This window comes from Homalodisca vitripennis, chromosome 4 (assembly GCF_021130785.1).
Source record: "Homalodisca vitripennis isolate AUS2020 chromosome 4, UT_GWSS_2.1, whole genome shotgun sequence".
Taxonomy (NCBI): Eukaryota; Metazoa; Arthropoda; class Insecta; order Hemiptera; family Cicadellidae; genus Homalodisca; species Homalodisca vitripennis.
The window spans coordinates 82,038,072-82,056,097 of NC_060210.1; the positions used below are offsets into that span (position 1 = coordinate 82,038,072).

Here is an 18,026-nt window from a genome sequence, read left to right on the forward strand (position 1 = left end):
TGCAAAAATAAACTGTTTGTCTCTCTGATGTCAAGGCTCCAACACTTTGCCTTTTTAACTTACGTATTCAATTATAAAGCGGATTCAGAGATAAGAATATAGGTATTTTTACGATCCATATTCAACACCACATGACAAATGACTTTTACTATTGTAAATAATAACTAGTATTTCATGTATTTAACTGATTTTATCCATTTCTGTTTAATTGGATTTTCTATATGAACAGTATTTTTCAATTGTTGTGATTTTAAAAATTTTGACTTGTCTTCAAAAAACAAGTAAACAGATTTAATTAATATATAATACAAAATCAGCCAAGAGATAAAAACAAGGAAACCTATAACTGTTCAAACTGCACACAGACTGTAGTGTGCCAAGTCTTCATCATGACACACAATACTTTATTAACAATAGAGGCTATTATAACATTGATAACTTGTGTTTTATCAACACACAAAAGGTAGCTGGCACAAGTGAAATATGGGTCTGATATCTTATATGGTATTTACCTGTTCTGATTGAGGCTTGATGTCTGGTCTCTCAATTTCAGGTTCTATTTTAATTTTATAATTGTTTGGTCCAACAATATTTATTGGATCAATTATAGAAAATGATGTTTTAGCAGTTGCTGGTAGGTTTTCCAAAGCGAGCAGCTCATCATCCACAGTGATGTGCTCTGTTTGGCAGTCGGAGATGGGATAATCTGATGATGCCAGTGGGTCCTGCAGATCTCCCTCTCTCTCCAGACTATCAATCCCATCTTCATTTGATGGGAAAAAGAAATGACAAACCACTGGTGCAGGCTTAGTGGCTTGAACTTCAAATGTAGGAATATGTGCTTTTGCAATTACATCTTCTGGGACTTGAGTTTTAAATCTGAAAAGGTAATGAAATTATGAACAAGATTCTATAAACATAACATTATACAATTGAGTAATACTTGTAATTGAGTATACTTGTGAGCTTTAAGTAAACTCAAGTTGGAACAGACTTGTGCTTAGTCAGCTGAAGTAACAGCTTCAGAGAATACTTAGGAAAGGACATACATTACTATGGTATGGAACACTTACTCAAAGGAAAGGAAAAACAAAGGAAAGGTCCGAAAAAAACTTTAATTTCAAGATTTAAAGAGGTTATATGTAATATTAAGATTAGTTTTAACAGAGATGTTTTAATACCATTAAACGAACAACAATCTGTATAAGGACATAACTAAATATTCACTAAACACTTTTATTGTACTTACATTATACTTTCCAGTAAATACATCAACACAACAATCAATACATTTTCAAATAAATACTTTATGCTTATAACATTAACTATAACAGTGACTAACTATATAACTTGCACAAGGCATATTTCCAGAAAAATGCAAATATACTGAAATGAAACTATTATTTGAAAAAGGAAATGTGAACTACCATGCTACCGTGGTGTTATGTGTGCTATGTGGAATCATGCTACCGTCTGATTGCATTACTACCAAGTTTTTCTAAAATCTATCATCTAAAGGTAGTGGAAATTCAACTGAATAAATACTTACAGTATAATTTGTCTTTTAAATTCATCATAATACAGCTTTCATAAAAATTTCAGCACTGGCAGGGCATTCTCAGATGACTGTGTTGGGACTGTGTATTTGGGATGGGTCACAGAGGGCTGTTCTCTGTGACCTGTCTAAGGCCTTTGACTGTGTCAATCATGAAATTCTACAATGCAAGTTATCAAGCATCGGAATAAAAAATACAAGAATTGGGTTGGTTAGTAGGTTTATTACTTGTTTAAAATCCAGAAAACAAAGAATAATTTTTTTTATTTGGCCAAAATTATTAATCAAACTGGAGTAGCCCCGAATATGGTGTCCCACAGGGTTACATTCTTGCACTCTCTTTTCATGATATATGCAATAATTTGGTTTATGGAACACAAATGGAAGTTTACCAGTGTGCTGATGACACAAAAAATAGAGGTTTACCAATATGATGATGACACAACACTGATTTGCAAGACCCAAGTAGTTCAATTTAAAACAGTGAATGATAATCCTAACAATATTTTAAAATCTATGACTCTAATAGAATTGAAATATCAGTCTAGATTCAAGCAACCTAATTACACTGGTGATACATTCCAGTTACCATCGGAGGTGGACAGCAAGACACCAATCCATATTTATCTAATAAACTACAAAAACTAATTGTTTGAAATGTATGTAGGGTTTAAATTTAGAATTCGTATAATACCTTTCAATTTTGAGACCTATCACAGTATTTATTTGGCAAGTTGTTTTGAGGTTTCATGGGTTTTACAGTGATAACAAATACCTAACCATGAAAATACATTTTAGAAACAGTAGATCTACATAGGTCTATTAACCTAGCTAGCTAGAGACATCATGTAGGATTTTAGAAAAATCCAATCTTACCTAGAAGAACTGCAATATTCATCTACATTTATTACTTCATCTTCATTGAAAGTCAGGCCTTCCATACCCTGTAAAAATATACAAATATTTTTATACTAATATTGATTATTCATTATTATTATTATTACAAGAATATGTTTGGTTTATTTATCAGCACCAGTGTTTGTTAAAAATCTATCAATATAAAAGTAAAATGCAATATTACAGAGACATAACTTTTATACTAACACAATTATAAGTAAAATGTTAATTTTATACTATTACTAAAATATACCTGCAGCATTACACACAGTTTAATACGCTTTGCACTTGTATAAGCACTTCTGGTTCAAGCGTATTATATTTGTGACGCCAATGCTGAGTTTGCCTTGTTGTCACAATTAAGAAAACAAGTAAAAAAATGTCTATTTGTGGTCATTTTAGTTTATTTCCGTCTTATTATTTTTGTTCAATAATTGATATTGCCTTATTTTATGATCAAGAATATAAATATATATATATATATATTTTTCATTTTTGAACCGATATGAGTATTATGAATATTATTGTTCAATAAATGAAGTACCGTTTGTTTTAGAATAAAATTTTGAAAATTTTGTTAGCACATTTTTTATACAGGAAGTAGTTTTAAGAAATTCATCCTCAAAGGTTTTAACAAGACTCATTTTGAATTTTGTTGACTAAAAATTTTCATTTTATTTTATTTTTAATGGGGATCTTTACTAGATTAGCATATGTTAAATATTTTAACTTTCTACCTTTAATTGTAACGGACAAACAGAAAACAATGTGTTTTAGAACATACATTTATAAGAATTCTTTGGTTTGTTTTGACCCCAGGAACAACCTTCTGAAATTTGTCGGTGTATTTCAGTTACACCCTGTAATATATATATATATATATATATATGTATATATATATATGTGTATATATATGTGTATATATATATATATGTGTGTGTATATATATATATATATATATATATATATATATACATAGGTCTGAGAAGCATACTGACAAAATACAACTAAAATGGGAATTATAATAGTCTTTAGATTTTTACTATAAGTAATATAGTAACTTTATCTTTTATATATAATTTCACTATCATACTTCACAAAGAAGTGTTGTGTGATGTCTGCTCGAGCAACAGAGCACACGCGCCATTCTATGGTCATAAGTCGTGCGACCAAAACATGCCAGCTTTTAAACATGACAGCTATCTACCAAAACATGTAAAATGTACAAGTCTGTAGTACATTATTTTGGAATAAGTCGTAAGGTTTAGTCAGTATTAACTACAAATGCACTCAGAAACATCAATTTCCGCATTATACAAACTTTTCTCTATTTTCTATGATTAAAATATTGATGTATCATACCTAGGAACCTGCCCTAGTTCATAATGAAGCCGACAGTGAAAACTGTATCAAAATCCATTGAGAAGTTTAGAAAATATCGATGCTCAAACAGACCAAAGAGACTTATTTACACTGTGTATTAATTATTATGCAATTGAGAATTTTGTCAGCGTGTTAAAATCAGTTAGTTAAAATTTAAATTTAAGTAGCTACTTACACTTAAACCATATAATATTTACAAATATCTCAAGTAAATGTAAATAAATAAATTGATCTTAACACAATAATGTGTTATATACTGATAGTGTTATTAGAATTATCAAGACAGCTGTTCAAAACTTGATTGCAATGGTTCGTGTGTGTCCCCTTTTACAGACCATACACCCAAAAGCTTGCTCATATTATTATAACCAACATTACTTGAATTAGAGCCATGTTTAAGAATCCGCAATTAGCCCACAATTGTTTTGTTTACTTACAAAGTAGGTAAAGTTAGCTGTGATTGTAATAAACACATTGTAATGAGTACATTTGAACTAATGCTTTAAACAGAAATTTTACTTATCTGTATTATTATATATTCTGTATATTAATCCATATTGTAGAATAAAGACAGTTTAAATTGAATTTAACGTACCTTACTACTATTTCGGCTATGCTTAACTCGGTACAGGAGTTGTGTCGCAGTGTTAGGGTGTTATTACAAAAACTATTCTTTCAGACTGGAGAAAATTGGTTCAATCAATATTGGCCTGATATAGGAATTTGGATCATGATTTATTTTTACTCTTTTTGAGTATTGGAATAGTTATTGGAATCTTGAGGTCTGTGGCAAATATAATCAATATCACTACATAGTATAAAACAAAGTCGCTTTCTCTGTCCCTATGTCCCTTTGTATGCTTAAATCTTTAAAACTACGCAACAGATTTTGATGCGGTTTTTTTTAATAGAGTGATTCAAGAGGAAGGTTTATATGTATGATAACATCCATTAAATAGTGAAGAAATACTGTTATTTTTGAGGTTTCTAATGTGATGTCGTTTCATAATTCAAATTAAACTGGCACTAAACAGCTGTTGATAGCTATAATTCGACAAACTTTCTGAAACATCTGTTTACATTAAAATTTTATCAATAATAAGTAAACAGTGCTTGATCGGTAGTGTAATGCAGATAGTAAATAAATTATTAATACATAAATTTTACTCCAGATTGCTCCAGTGACGAATTAAAATCATCTAATGCATTAAATACTGTTATAAAACTAACCTTAATGAACAAAGTTATGAATATTTTCACATAAGTTATTAAAAAAAAAAAGATTTAAAAGATTTCAGTTTGCAAAAAAGCATTTATTTCTATATATGGCATATCCAAAAAATGTGTTGTTCGGCTGTGTAAGCTATTGGTACAAAATATAACACCAATAGACAAACGTGGAAAAAACAGAAGTGGAGATGCCATTCCTGGAGATATATGTCAAAAGATTCATGGTCACATACAGGCCTATCCTACAAAAATGACCAATTACGGTAGTCATGAAAAGCATTATTTAGATGCACGTCTGAATTTAAAAATCATGTTTGATATATTTTTATGCAAGCACCCAGAATGTAAGGGTAAAGTGTCATATTACTTTTTTAGAGAATACTTTCATAAAAATTTTGGTTTAAAATTTGGTCGTCCTCAAGTAGATGTTTGTAACATGTGAAAGTTTAAAATCGAAATTGAGAGACCAAACTCTCAACGACACAGCTAAAAGGGTTATGGCAGCAGAGCTTATTGTGCACAAAAGGCGTGCCAACAAATTTTACAAGAAAATGGAAGAGTATTCCAAAAATGATGACAGTTCTACACTAGTACTTTCATTTGATAGACAATAGACAATAGACAAACTTCTTTATTAGCATATTCATCAAGAACAGTAATAGAGTCAGAAATTAGATAAACTTGTTTTGGAAAAATAATTTTTGAGTCCGATGATGCATCACATTTGAGAGCGATTGTTGAGTTCCAGTTGAGGCCTCCAGTCTTGGTTCAAGAATTCGTCAATGGTGTAGAAAGGCTGTCCAACAAGCAAGTCATGGAGTGCTTTTTTAAAAGCGTTACCCTGAAGCTCTCTTAATGGTTGTGGTAGATGGTTCCATAGCTTTCGCCCAATGTAGGTTGGTTTCTCCTCGAAAAGTGCTGTGCGGTGTATGGGTAGAGTGTAGCTTGTTGCATAACGTGTGTTGTAGTGATGAAGGTCCTTTCCAGTTTTGAGATTCTTCTGGTGTGCATACATGATAACTTCTTGGATGTATAGCGCAGTAACAGTCATTATCTGGAGTATCTGGAAAGCATGTCTGCAGCTCTGCCTTGGTTCTAAGTCAGCCAAAACTCGGATGGCTTTTTTCTGTAGGGTAAGAACTCTATTAAGGTTTCCAACTGAGGAGCCACCCCAAACCGCAAGTCCATACCTCATGTGAGTTTCTACTAATGAGTAGTAAGCTGTTTTGGCTGATTCCAAGTTGCTGATCCATTTAATGCGTCAAACAACATATATTCCAGATGCTAATTTTTTGCAGACATTGTTCACTTGCTCAGTCCAGGTTAGGTTTCTGTCCAGAATGACTCCAAGAAATTTCACATGATTTTCAACTGTTACATTGGCGATGCTGGGAGTCGTGTCTCTTTTCTTACTGAAATTAACTTGTATTGTTTTTTGTGGGTATATAGCCAGGTCATTTGTTTTACAATAATTCAGAGCCTTGTTTAGAGAGGCTGTAGCAGCTGCACAAACACCTTCTGCAGTGAGATTCTTTATACGGAGTGTTGTGTCGTCTGCGTACATTACGCATGATGTATTATTATCTTGGGTATGTGTTGGGAAATCATTTACAAATAGAATAAAGAGGACTGGGCCCAGTACAGACCCTTGTGGAACTCCTCAGAGAATAGGAAGTGGTTTTGACTGGTGTGTTTTTATAATTCCAAGTGTGGTTGTCTGTTCCTCAACTACTTGGGTTCGTCTTGACAGGTAGCTTGCAAACCATTTGTTTGCTGTGTCTGTGATTCCCAGTAATGTTAGTTTCCTTAAGATGAGGTCATGTCCCAAACAGTCGAATGCCTTACTATAATCGAGAAGAAGTGCGGAGATGTATTGTCCTTTGTCTATTTGGTCAATAATGTCTTCAATTAGGCTGATTATGGCAGAACTTGTAGATTTTCCTTTTGAGAATCCCTGTTGGCAGTCGTTGATTTAGCTTCTTGAGGTGTGTCATAAGTCTGAAGAAATCAGGGAGATAGGACGATAATTTTGCACATCATTTGTAGATACTCTTTTGTGCTTCTGGTATACTTTCGACAACTCTAGTGCAGAGGGAAACTGGCGTAGGCTGAATGATTTGTTTATTATACTTACAAGAGGTGGAGTCAGTTCTTTTCTGCAGTATTTGACAAGCTTAGATGAGTATTCATCCATTCCACTTGACTGTTTTGATTTAAGGGAGTTTATAATATCCCTGACCTCGTCATTGTTTGTTGGTGTAAGAATTAAGGACTCTTGGCAGATTATTTCTGTTAGAAGGTCAGGTGCATTTATGTTATGGTTCCCTATGACCTGTCTATTCTTTTTCAGCGTCAGCTCGGCTACATTAGTAAAATAAGTATTAAAATGTTCAGCTATTTCCTGAGGGCTATCAGTCTCTCTGTTATTAATTTTAATATGCATTTGTGGATATTTTACTTGGGTTTTCCCTCTTTTTTCATTGTTTATAAGGCTCCATAGGGCTTTACTCTTGTTATCAGCTGATTTGATGTAGTTTGCATTTGCGTTTTGGTTTAATTGTCTGAGTTTCTTGTCATAATGTTTCTTCTTTTCTACCATGATCTCTTTGTCTTGCACATTTCCTGTTGTTTCATATTTATGTAGAGCCTTTAGAAAGTCAAATTTAAAATTTTCTGCCTCATTGTCATAGGGGAAAGTTCTCTTTTTTCTTTTCTTAATACATTTCTTTTTGGGACAGGCAATGTCAAAAGACGCTTGTAGGATCCCTTGAAAGATATTGTATGCTGCATCTGAGTCACTAGCGAGATGATTTTGGTCCCAATTTTTATCGTAAAGGATAGATGTAAGAGTATCAAGGTTCCATTTACTGAAACATCTTTTGTAAGCATACTCTGACGAAGTTTTCAATTCATAGCTGTGAATCCAGCAAATTTGAGCAGTGTGGTCAGAGAGTCCGGACTGAATTATGGCCGTGTCGATGTTGTCTTCTGGTAAATTTGTGCATATACAGTCAATTGAGGTCGCAGTATTATGGGTGATGCGGGTGGCTGGTAAAGGCAGTCTTTTGATTTGGTGAGAAGTAAGTTCATCTTCTAAAGTGGTATTATCCACTGTATTCTTCAGTCTGTCTATATTGATGTCACCAATCAGTACAAGCTGTTTGTTGTGTGCTTGTATATGCTCGAGGATGTTTGCTAGAGTGTTTACACTTCCCCTTACATTTTCACTTGGTGATCTGTATATTCCGAGAATATGTACAATGTTTTTTCCAGACTCAATAGATACCATTGCTGTTTCACAGCTGAACTGAAGACAGAGGTGGGATATGTCAATTGATTTACAGCTGGGGGCTAACACATCTCCCAGCTGATTATATGCAAAATCTGCTGCTGCCCAACATCCCGGTCCAAGATATTTTTTATCTCCGCCAACTATGGATTTATGTTTTCTGTATTCATGATTTAAAAACCGACATGTACTTTATACATATCACGAGGGGCATGCCAAAAAATCTCCTGATGAAGTGTGTAGTTTGCTAAATGATTATTTAACCACAGAAATTCCTAAAGACATAAAAAATTTAGTGGTTTTATGATTCTTGTGGTGGCCAAAATCGAAACCATGCCATTTGTCGGTATCTGTGCAATTTAACAAACAGGGGAATATTTAATAAAATTACTCAATATTTCCCAATCCGTGGCCACTCATTCCTACCGTGTGACCGAGACTTTGGTCTGGTGAAGCAGAGTGTAAAAGTCGATCGAGTGTACACTATGAAGGAATACAATGAACTGATTTTAAAAAGTACTAAAAAAAAACAAGTTTGTTTGTAAAACTATAAGTGCCAGGAACATTTTTTCTTACAAAAACTGGTGGACTGAACATTATAAAAAAACATGTGCATCTGTGGAAACCGCTGGAAGAGGAGTTCCAAAGGACAAAGTAGTGATGTTCAAAATTTCTTTTTATAGAGAGTTTCAGTATGACAATGCTAGCCCGGGTATGGTGACTGTGAGAGAACTCATCGACAGTGATTTAACCAGCATACTTTCAATTTGAAAAAGTGGGGACTCCAACCACCTGAACCTCCAGCAACCCTTTCATATCCAGGTGGTAAGATAGCCATTAATATCAAGAAAATCAATGACCTGAAAAAGCTAGAACCATACTTAGTTGGTTACGAGTTTTTCTACAAAGACATTTTTGATTGGCCAACTTGCCAAGAAGAAGCAAGAGATGACTCATAAAGTTTATATCTATTGAATTGAACAAAATTTATTTGTTTTAATAGTCATGTTTTAACAGTAATACTGTTTTAATTTTAATATTTTAAAATTATTTTAATGGATTTTCTTAGTTTATTTCCAATTTTTATCCTAATAAATTATACACGGGCCTATATAATATGTTAACCAGGTTATTTCAAGTATTTTCGCAATTTGTAAAGTGATATTAAATTGAATTTAATAAAATGAAACAATGTTTTAATGGGTTTCCTTGTTTATTTATATTATTGTCAACAACAACAAAAAACACATTTTATGTATTGACAATATTGTTTTATGCAGAAAGGACATAAGTGCAATAAAAAATATAATAAATAGTAAATGACGGAAATAAATAATAATAAAAAAATTGGTATTGTCCTACTCTACAGTAATAAACATAATTAATAATGCTTAATATATGATCAAACACTCCAATAAATGACTTCATACTGGACACTGCTTTTCGCAAGTAAAATTATTAAAAGAAATCAAAAACAACAAATTCCTCGATGCTTACGAAACTATTTTTATGCAGAAGAACCAAAATTATGTAGTAAATAATGAGCCTGGACCTCTACAAAATTCACTGTTACTGCCTTTAATCTAATTAAATATTAATTTTTACATATACAGTAAACATACTTCCTGGCCTTTAAAATCTTATCTCTTTGTATTTTTCAAGACATATGTTTTTATTTAAGTCTAAATTGTCTAAAATAAGTTTACTAAAGAGGCAGAGAAATTTATTTTCAATTACATTTACTATAGTTGACTTTTATTTATAATAAAAACTTTCAAATGCTTTAACTCAAGCTTCAGTTTTATTACTGAAAAATAGCAACTAACACGTAGACGCAATTGGAGAGGGTGCTTGCTACTTTTATAAAAAAGGGCTAATAATAATAATTTAAATAGTGTGATAAACAAGATTTTTCAGTTCTCTGTTTTTATAATATAGAGTAGCTGAAGTTTTTGAATCTTTCTCTAAATAATCAAAATGCATGATTTTCCATACTGGATTGATATAAACCAGGGCACTTGACATCCCTAGTACCTGCACCTGGATAGATTATCATGTAGCACTGCCATTATAAAAGGGAGAGGTCCTCAGACTGACCTGAAAGAAATCTGACATCAGGTCAGTCTTTTGAGGACCTTTCCCTTTTATAATGGCAGTGCAAGGACGATCAAGGTGTTTACATTACTGAACCGGAAGGAGTTCTAAAAGTTATGATGGGAACACATTTCCCAGACTGTATTGTTCATGAGGGTGAACAACCACCCGACAGTGAGGGGAGACATGCGGGTCACGCCACCCATTTGCAGTGGAGTCTGGCGCACTGTATTGTTACCTTCAGTAGGATTGAATGGGCTATTAACTCATTCAGTCCTTACAAAGCTCCTGGGGGTGACGGGGTGAGACCGGTTTGCTTGCAGCGGGGGTTGGACATTCTCCTTCCCCAGCTGTGCAGACTGTTCAGAGCCTCCGTGGCTCTCAGGTACATCCCACTATCCTGGAGAGTGTCCAGAGTGGTGTTCATACCGAAGCAGGGAAGGGCGGGCATGGATCGGCCGAAGTCTTTCAGGCCGATATGCCTGTCCTCCTTCCTTCTCAAAACTATGGAGAAAATGGTTACCAGGTTTGTTTGGGAGGGAGCTCTTTTGGAGCGACCTTTGCATCCTAACCAGCATGCCTACACTCCAGGAAGGTCATGCGACTCGGCCCTGCATCAATTGGTATGCAGGATTGAGAAGACGCTGGCGGCAAAAGAGGTAGCCATAGGAGTCTTTTTAGACATTGAAGGTGCCTTTGACAATACAGCCACTCAGGCGATTATCAATGCGGTCTCAAGACGTGGTGTTGATGGTCAGGTGTGTGACTGGATAGGGGCCTTGCTCACGGACAGGGTTGTTGTTACAACCCTCATGGGAGCAAGTGTTAGTGCGAAGGCTACAAGGGGCTGTCCGCAAGGCGGCGTCCTCTCTCCTCTTCTGTGGAACCCGGTTGTGGATGACCTGCTAAATTCTTTGAATAGCAGCGGTGTCTTTGCACAAGGGTACGCAGATGATATTGTGATTCTTGTGAGTGGCAAGTTCAACACAACAATCACGGAACTGACCAATGCTGCTCTGAACATGGTGGGAAACTGGTGTGATAAGGTTGGCCTCACCGTCAACCCCACCAAGGCTGCCTGGTTGCCTTTACCAGGAGGCGACAGATGGAGGGCATTGGTCCCTTTCTATTTAAAGGCTCACGCATTGAGCTGAAGTCTGAGGTCAAGTACCTGGGCGTGATCCTAGATAGGGTTCTAAACTGGGGACCTCATCTAGAAAGGGTCATTGCCAGGGGTAAGTGGTCTCTAATGCAATGCAGACGTGTGATAGGTGGGCCCTAGGGACTGAAGCCGAGGCTCTTGTACTGGCTTTATGTTTCCGTGGTCAGACCTACACTAATGTACGGAGCTGTCGTATGGTGGCCAAAAACGGAGGCCAAGACGGTGGTAGCTCGTCTGGCGGGTATCCAAAGGATGGCCTGCCTTGCTATCACTGGGGCTTTTCCTAGTGCGCCAGGCGCGGCTCTGGACTGTTGTCTTAATCTCGCCCCCATGGACATTGTCATTCGAGCTATGGCCAGGAGGAGCGCCTACTGTCTTCAGCAGATGGGACTCTGGTCGGGCTGCAGCAGTGGGCACTGCAGAATTAGCACTCTGATACAGGAGGATGTTTTGCACATGATCTCTGATCAGATGCCACAAAAATTTTCCTTTGACAAACCCTTTAGGATTATTTTACCCTCAAGGGATGATTGTCAGAGGGGAAGAAACCTCTTCCACCAGCGGAGCTCGAATGGTACACAGACGGCTCCAAAACAAAAAGCGGCACAGGCGCTGGAATTCTGGGAGTGGGACCATGTAGGGAGCTGGTGGTTCCTATGGGTCCGTATCCGACAGTCTTTCAAGCGGAGGTCGCAGCCATTATGGAATGTGCTCGTGAGAATCTTCGTCTGCGATATAGGGGCAAGACGATTAACATTTTCACGGACAATCAGGCAGCGCTGATGGCGCTGGATTCTTGCGTGATCAAATCCAAACTGGTTTGGGATTGCTATCAGACCGTTTCCTCCCTTGCAAGAATCAACAATGTAACCATTTGTTAGGTTCCTGGTCATGAGGGAATTCTTGGGAACGAAAGAGCTGATGCTCTGGCCAACCAGGGCTCAGCGACAATTATGACGGGCCCTCAACCGTTCTGCGGTGTTCCAAGGTGTGAATCCTCTAGGGTTGTCTCGAAATGGATTCGCACGAAGCATGGGAGAAGGTGGAGGTTGCATCCGGGTTTGAGAGTGAGTAGAATGGTATTACAGTCACCTTCCTCCAAGGTGGCTTCGGACCTTCTCTCATTAAACAGATCAATGTCTTCTAAGGTCATTGGTCTCATTACGGGGCATGGTCACCTGAGGAAGCATCTTCACAGAGTTGGCATCCTTCAGGAGGATCCGCTCTGTGGAAGGTGTAATGAGCAGGAGGAGACTGCTGAGCACCTGCTCTTTGATTGCCCTGCAATAGCAAGAGAGCGGTATGCCATTTTTGGTAGCTTGGACAGGGGTGGTGAATTTTCCCAGGAGGACTTGATAGGTTGTTTTTGGCGGTTTGTTGAACTGCTGAAGTTGTAGACTGGTGGGCCTCATGGTGTGTTTCCGGGGTGCGCAAAAAGCCCTTGAGGTTTAAGTGCATGACAGTAGGCCGCCCCAAGGGGGAAAAAAACTGACATCAACATCATCTGCAGGATGGTGCATTTTCTGTTGGATTTTATTTATTCAGATCAAACAAATGGTCAGTTTTACTACTGATGTTTGTGTAAATAAAGAGTGTGTTCAACATTGTACGTTGTGTAACATTTAAAACAATATATATATTTAATAAGAGTACAATTTTTACATTCACTACCACCTCACGAAAACGTGATAGCTCCAACAAGACAAGATATCCTTGTGGGGCTAGGCACAAATTAAAAAAGGAAAAGCATAGTTTTGTGATGCACTGCAGGGTGTGCTCAGTTGAACTGCAGTTGTTCATAGCCTTGAGCCTCGAGCTGCCACTGAATCATGTGACATTGATTGTTGCACTGAAGCCAAGGATGTTAAAGTAGCCATTGAGAAGGAGTTTGGCGCAAACACAGGATAAGTCAAGGTAATTTTCTCTAGACCGAACTCACGGGACCACGGCTTGCAATAGTTGAGCTTGGTGAGCGTTCTGCCACCCGTCTTGTGGACACTGGGCAATCCCGAGTGACAGTTGTTTGCTATTTAAGGTTTTTTGGAGTCGGTCAATATCAAACTACTTGTAAAGGCCATAACTAAAGGAAAGGTGTATGTCTGCAGTAAAGAAAGAATGCAAGGCTGATCCACATTGTTTTCTCTGCAAGAGAATAATGCGAGGTCTACTGATCTCAAGCATCTCCCCGGGACTGAAGCTTCTTGTTTACATTAAAATTACTAGGAATATAACTAATAAATTTAAATCACATGACAAGTTAAATAAATTGTAATATTGAATTATCCTTTGGATAAAAACAATCGATAATAGCATTGAATGACAAGTGTAAGCCACTTATTAACCCGGGACCAGTCAACCTGTTAGATTTTTTCTAACATTACTAATTGTTGTATTGAAAATTTTTTTATCTGCAGTCGTAGGCGATTGAGGGCCTAGGTATGTGTCCTTTACTATATAAGACGCATGTTGCACGTGTTTTTCCAATTACTCATGCAGCCGGAGGGGTGGAGGTAGTATTGGAAGTGGGGCGCGCACGGACCCGTAGTCGGAATCTAACACTCGACCGGATACATACTGCCGTTAAATTTTATTATTGTTACATTTTTACTAACGGTGCGATCTTTTATGTCAGTGTGTATTTCGTATTGTGTTGTTGTTTTGAGTGCTGTTTTTTGTAATTTGTTTAATTTAGTTCGGTGCAATGGCTAATAAATCGCATGAAGCCCTTATTTTGGAATGGATTGATGAAGTTGAGGAGAGTGAGCTTGACAACTGCGGTTCTATAAATGAAAGTGATGCCCAGACTGAATACTCGGACCATAACACAAATATAGACCAATCAGATTGTGAAAGTGTTACGAGAAGAAGACACTGTGCAAATGGAAATAGAACATTCACAAGCTGCAACTGCACCTTTAGCTTCGACATCAAATTTTCATATGTACATCAGCCTATGAATTACGTAGGGAAAGATCCATACACAAAATGGTTGGTTCACAAGCCTACAAACATTCGCAATACCAAAACCACAAAGGAAAACAATCTTATTTCATTACCTGGAGTCAAATCAGTGGCAAAAAAAAGTGACTCAATTAGATTGCTGGAAAGTATTTTTTCCTGACGAAATGATTCATCGAATACTAATTTGGACCAACAAAGAACTTCTATCAATGAGTGAGTCTTATTCGCGTGGCCAAAAAGACTGCCCACAAACTGATTTTGAAGAACTTTCAGCTTTTTTTGGTATTTTATACATGTTAGGGGTAAAAAAAAGGCAGACCATGCTCATACTTCTGCGATGTGGGCTACTGATGGAACGTCACTGGAGTAATTCCGAGCAGTAATGAGTGAGACGTTTTCATACCCTTGTCAGAGGGATAAGATTTGACGACAAAGATACACGTGATGAGAGACAAAACCTAGACAATTTAGCAGCATTTAGTGAAGTTTTTGAGGAGTTTGTCAGACTATCTATTTCAAGTTACTCTCCAGAGGAATACATCGTAATAGATGAAATGCTGGAAGCTTTTAGGGGCAAGTGCAAGTTTAGACAGTATATTGGAAATAAACCTGATAAATATTGGATGAAAATTTATGCATTGGTTGACTCTAGGAAATTTTATACTTTAAATATGGAAGTATACTGTGGAAAACAACCTGTAGGGCCATATGAGTTAGATAACGATGCAGCTATTGTTGTAAAAAGGTTGATCAAACCAATTAATGGTAGTGGACGGAATCTTACTACTGACAACTACTACACGTCGGTTCCACTTGCTAACGACTTATTTGTGAATCAAAAAATTACCACTGTTGGTACAATAAGAAAAAATAAGCCGCAACTTCCTGTGGCCTTCAAATATGTAAATACAAGACCTGTTTGCAGTATTGTTTTCGGATTTAAGACTCCACCAAATCATACTCTTCTTGTCTCAAGAGTACCTAAGAGGAGAAGAAATGTTCTTTTGATCTCTACATTTCATACTGATGATTCAATTGATATAAGCAGCAGTGACCTTTAAAAACCAGAGGTCATAACGTTTTATAATCTAACAAAGGGAGATGTCGATGTTGATCGTATGAAAAAAGAATATTCTGTCAAGAGAATTAGCAACCAATGGCCTATGATGACCTTGTTCAATGGATTGCTAAACTTGGGAACAATCAACAGCCAAAAATATTTAAAGCCAATACTGGTAATCTCATTCCCAGAAGGATGTACATAGCAGAGTTGGCAAAACAACTGGCAACACCTCACCTTCTCAAAAGGTCATATATTGCAAGCCTTCCATCTTCATTGAAACAGTCAATCAAAACTGTCACCGGCCATGATCCTCCAAGACGAGAGGTACCTCAAGGTATATTTTCTAGCATTTCCAAATATTTAAAAAAATATTATTTTCGGTACTTTGGGATTATACCGACCACACCCAGACATGAATCGTTATTTGACATTTTGCTTCTACTGATTACTAGATTAGCGTAGAACAATATTTCGTCAATATAAAACAGGAATTGTCTTATCGCAAACCCCTCCCCACCCTCAGACAGAGGTCAAAGTCGAGCGGTCTAGTAGATAACGTGATTGCAGAGTCTCGCCGCCCGTTCAGCTGGTGCGTCGCTTTGTTATACTTCCGTGTTTTACCTCTACATTTCTCCAAACACAAAATTCAACAAAAACAAACATTACCAAACTAAAACTAAACTCTTTATTGAAAAAAACTCACGGGCTTTGGCAGCACCTTCTGCCCCGCGCTGATGTCGGCGAAAGAAAAACATCCCTCGAGATAGTACCTATCAGTAAAATATCAAATTCTAGAGGGCTGATCAGAAATATAAATTGAATTGTAATGGAAAGGCAATTATGTACCGTGCAAATCATGTGATGCCGCGCCCTGCCCTAATCGGGATTCTCGAGAAAGATAAGATAACAGCGACAACAATACCGATCACATTACCTGGAAATGTTTGTAATTAAACAGTTGTTTTTTCGTTCTATCATGTTTGTTTCTATAAATTTATATTTTTGTGTTCTTCATACTGGTGTGGTCGGTATAATCCCAAAGTACCTTATTTTCATTTATATTGCTATATTTTGTACTATAGTACTTAATAGAAATATAGAAATGTATTATAAAAAATAATGTTTCCAGGAACTAGCAAGTGGTTAAAAATATTTTATATAATAATACTAAATTAATAGGTAAACAATTTTAATATAGTTTGTTCTTAACAGGAAACCAAATGAAGAAAATACGATGGCTATTGTCCGAAGAGGAAAAATAGATTAACACAGCACTATGTGAGGGCTGTCAAACACCACTTTGTAAAGAGCACACAGCCTTCACCGAACTAACTTGTACAAATTGTAATGATGAAAACTTTGCCTAAAACTTGTCTCAATGCAAAAGTAAAAATTCTGTTTGTATTGATATTGTACACTAAAAATGTATAATGTTTGATCTTTTATTTTTTACTTTTCAATATTTTTAGTTAGAATTACACACTTAACTTAAATTAATTAATATTACTTTGCCGTTTGGATAAAATACATATTTTTAAAAATATTAGGACTTTCAGAGAATATTCCAATAATTAATTAATTGAAACCTGGTATAAGAATACGTTTGACAAGCTGTAAAACAAAAGGTGTCAGATGTTAGATTTTTACTATACGCGCGACCATTTTCGTGAAATATATCTACGGTGACTTCTCCCAGGTTAAAGTCTATCCATATAGCCTAAATGTTGAAGCAACCACATAGTCTAACTTATTTTTGGATAATTTCTTAGAATTGACTTTTCTTACATTCATTCCATTTAAAAATCTCAAAAAATCATGTGAAGTGGGACTTGTACTTTTTTTCTATACTACCATAAGCTATTTGCCTTAACTCTGAAATATGTGACACATGAAGTAAAACTCAGTAATTTGCTCTTGATAAATACATTTTCATTCCATGCATATTAGTTACACTCAGCCCTACTTTTAGTAAAGTGCTAGCTAGCTTAAAACAAAAATATTAAATAATAGACAGCCTATTGAGGTTATTATAAATGTATAGGCTAGCTTATTGTTACCTGGACCTAAGTTCATAATACTAATTCAAGTACTTACAGCTCAGTTAAAAATTTGAATTTGATTTACATTCATCTCTTCCCAACTCTAAAACTTATCTACATTATGGAAACATGATTAATTGAAAGCTACAACAGCACCTAATCAACACGATACAGATAGGCGTTATTTTGTATAACGTAACAGGATAAACAACGGAGGGATGTTGTTGCGCAGCAACAGTTGCCCCCGCAACGCGTTGAGAGAAACTCCCTGTTATTTTGGCAACGTGATGACAACGAACTATGAATACGAATACAACCTTTTTGGTTGCCGGTAGCGGTAAGCATGACGTGGA

General features: G+C 36.2%; 1 protein-coding gene across 1 annotated transcript in view; it reads right to left on the reverse strand.

Annotated features, from left to right (window-relative positions):
* LOC124359639 (zinc finger protein 43-like) overlaps positions 1 to 17,882 on the reverse strand; it is a 49,723-nt gene extending 31,841 nt beyond the window's left edge. The window contains exons 1-3 of the mRNA XM_046812545.1: positions 17,729 to 17,882; positions 2,432 to 2,499; positions 513 to 879 (exon numbers count right to left, since the gene is read on the reverse strand). The gene's annotated coding sequence lies outside the window, so the exon portion shown is untranslated. The remainder of the gene's footprint in view (positions 1 to 512; positions 880 to 2,431; positions 2,500 to 17,728) is intronic.
* Between the last annotated feature and the right edge of the window lie 144 nt (positions 17,883 to 18,026).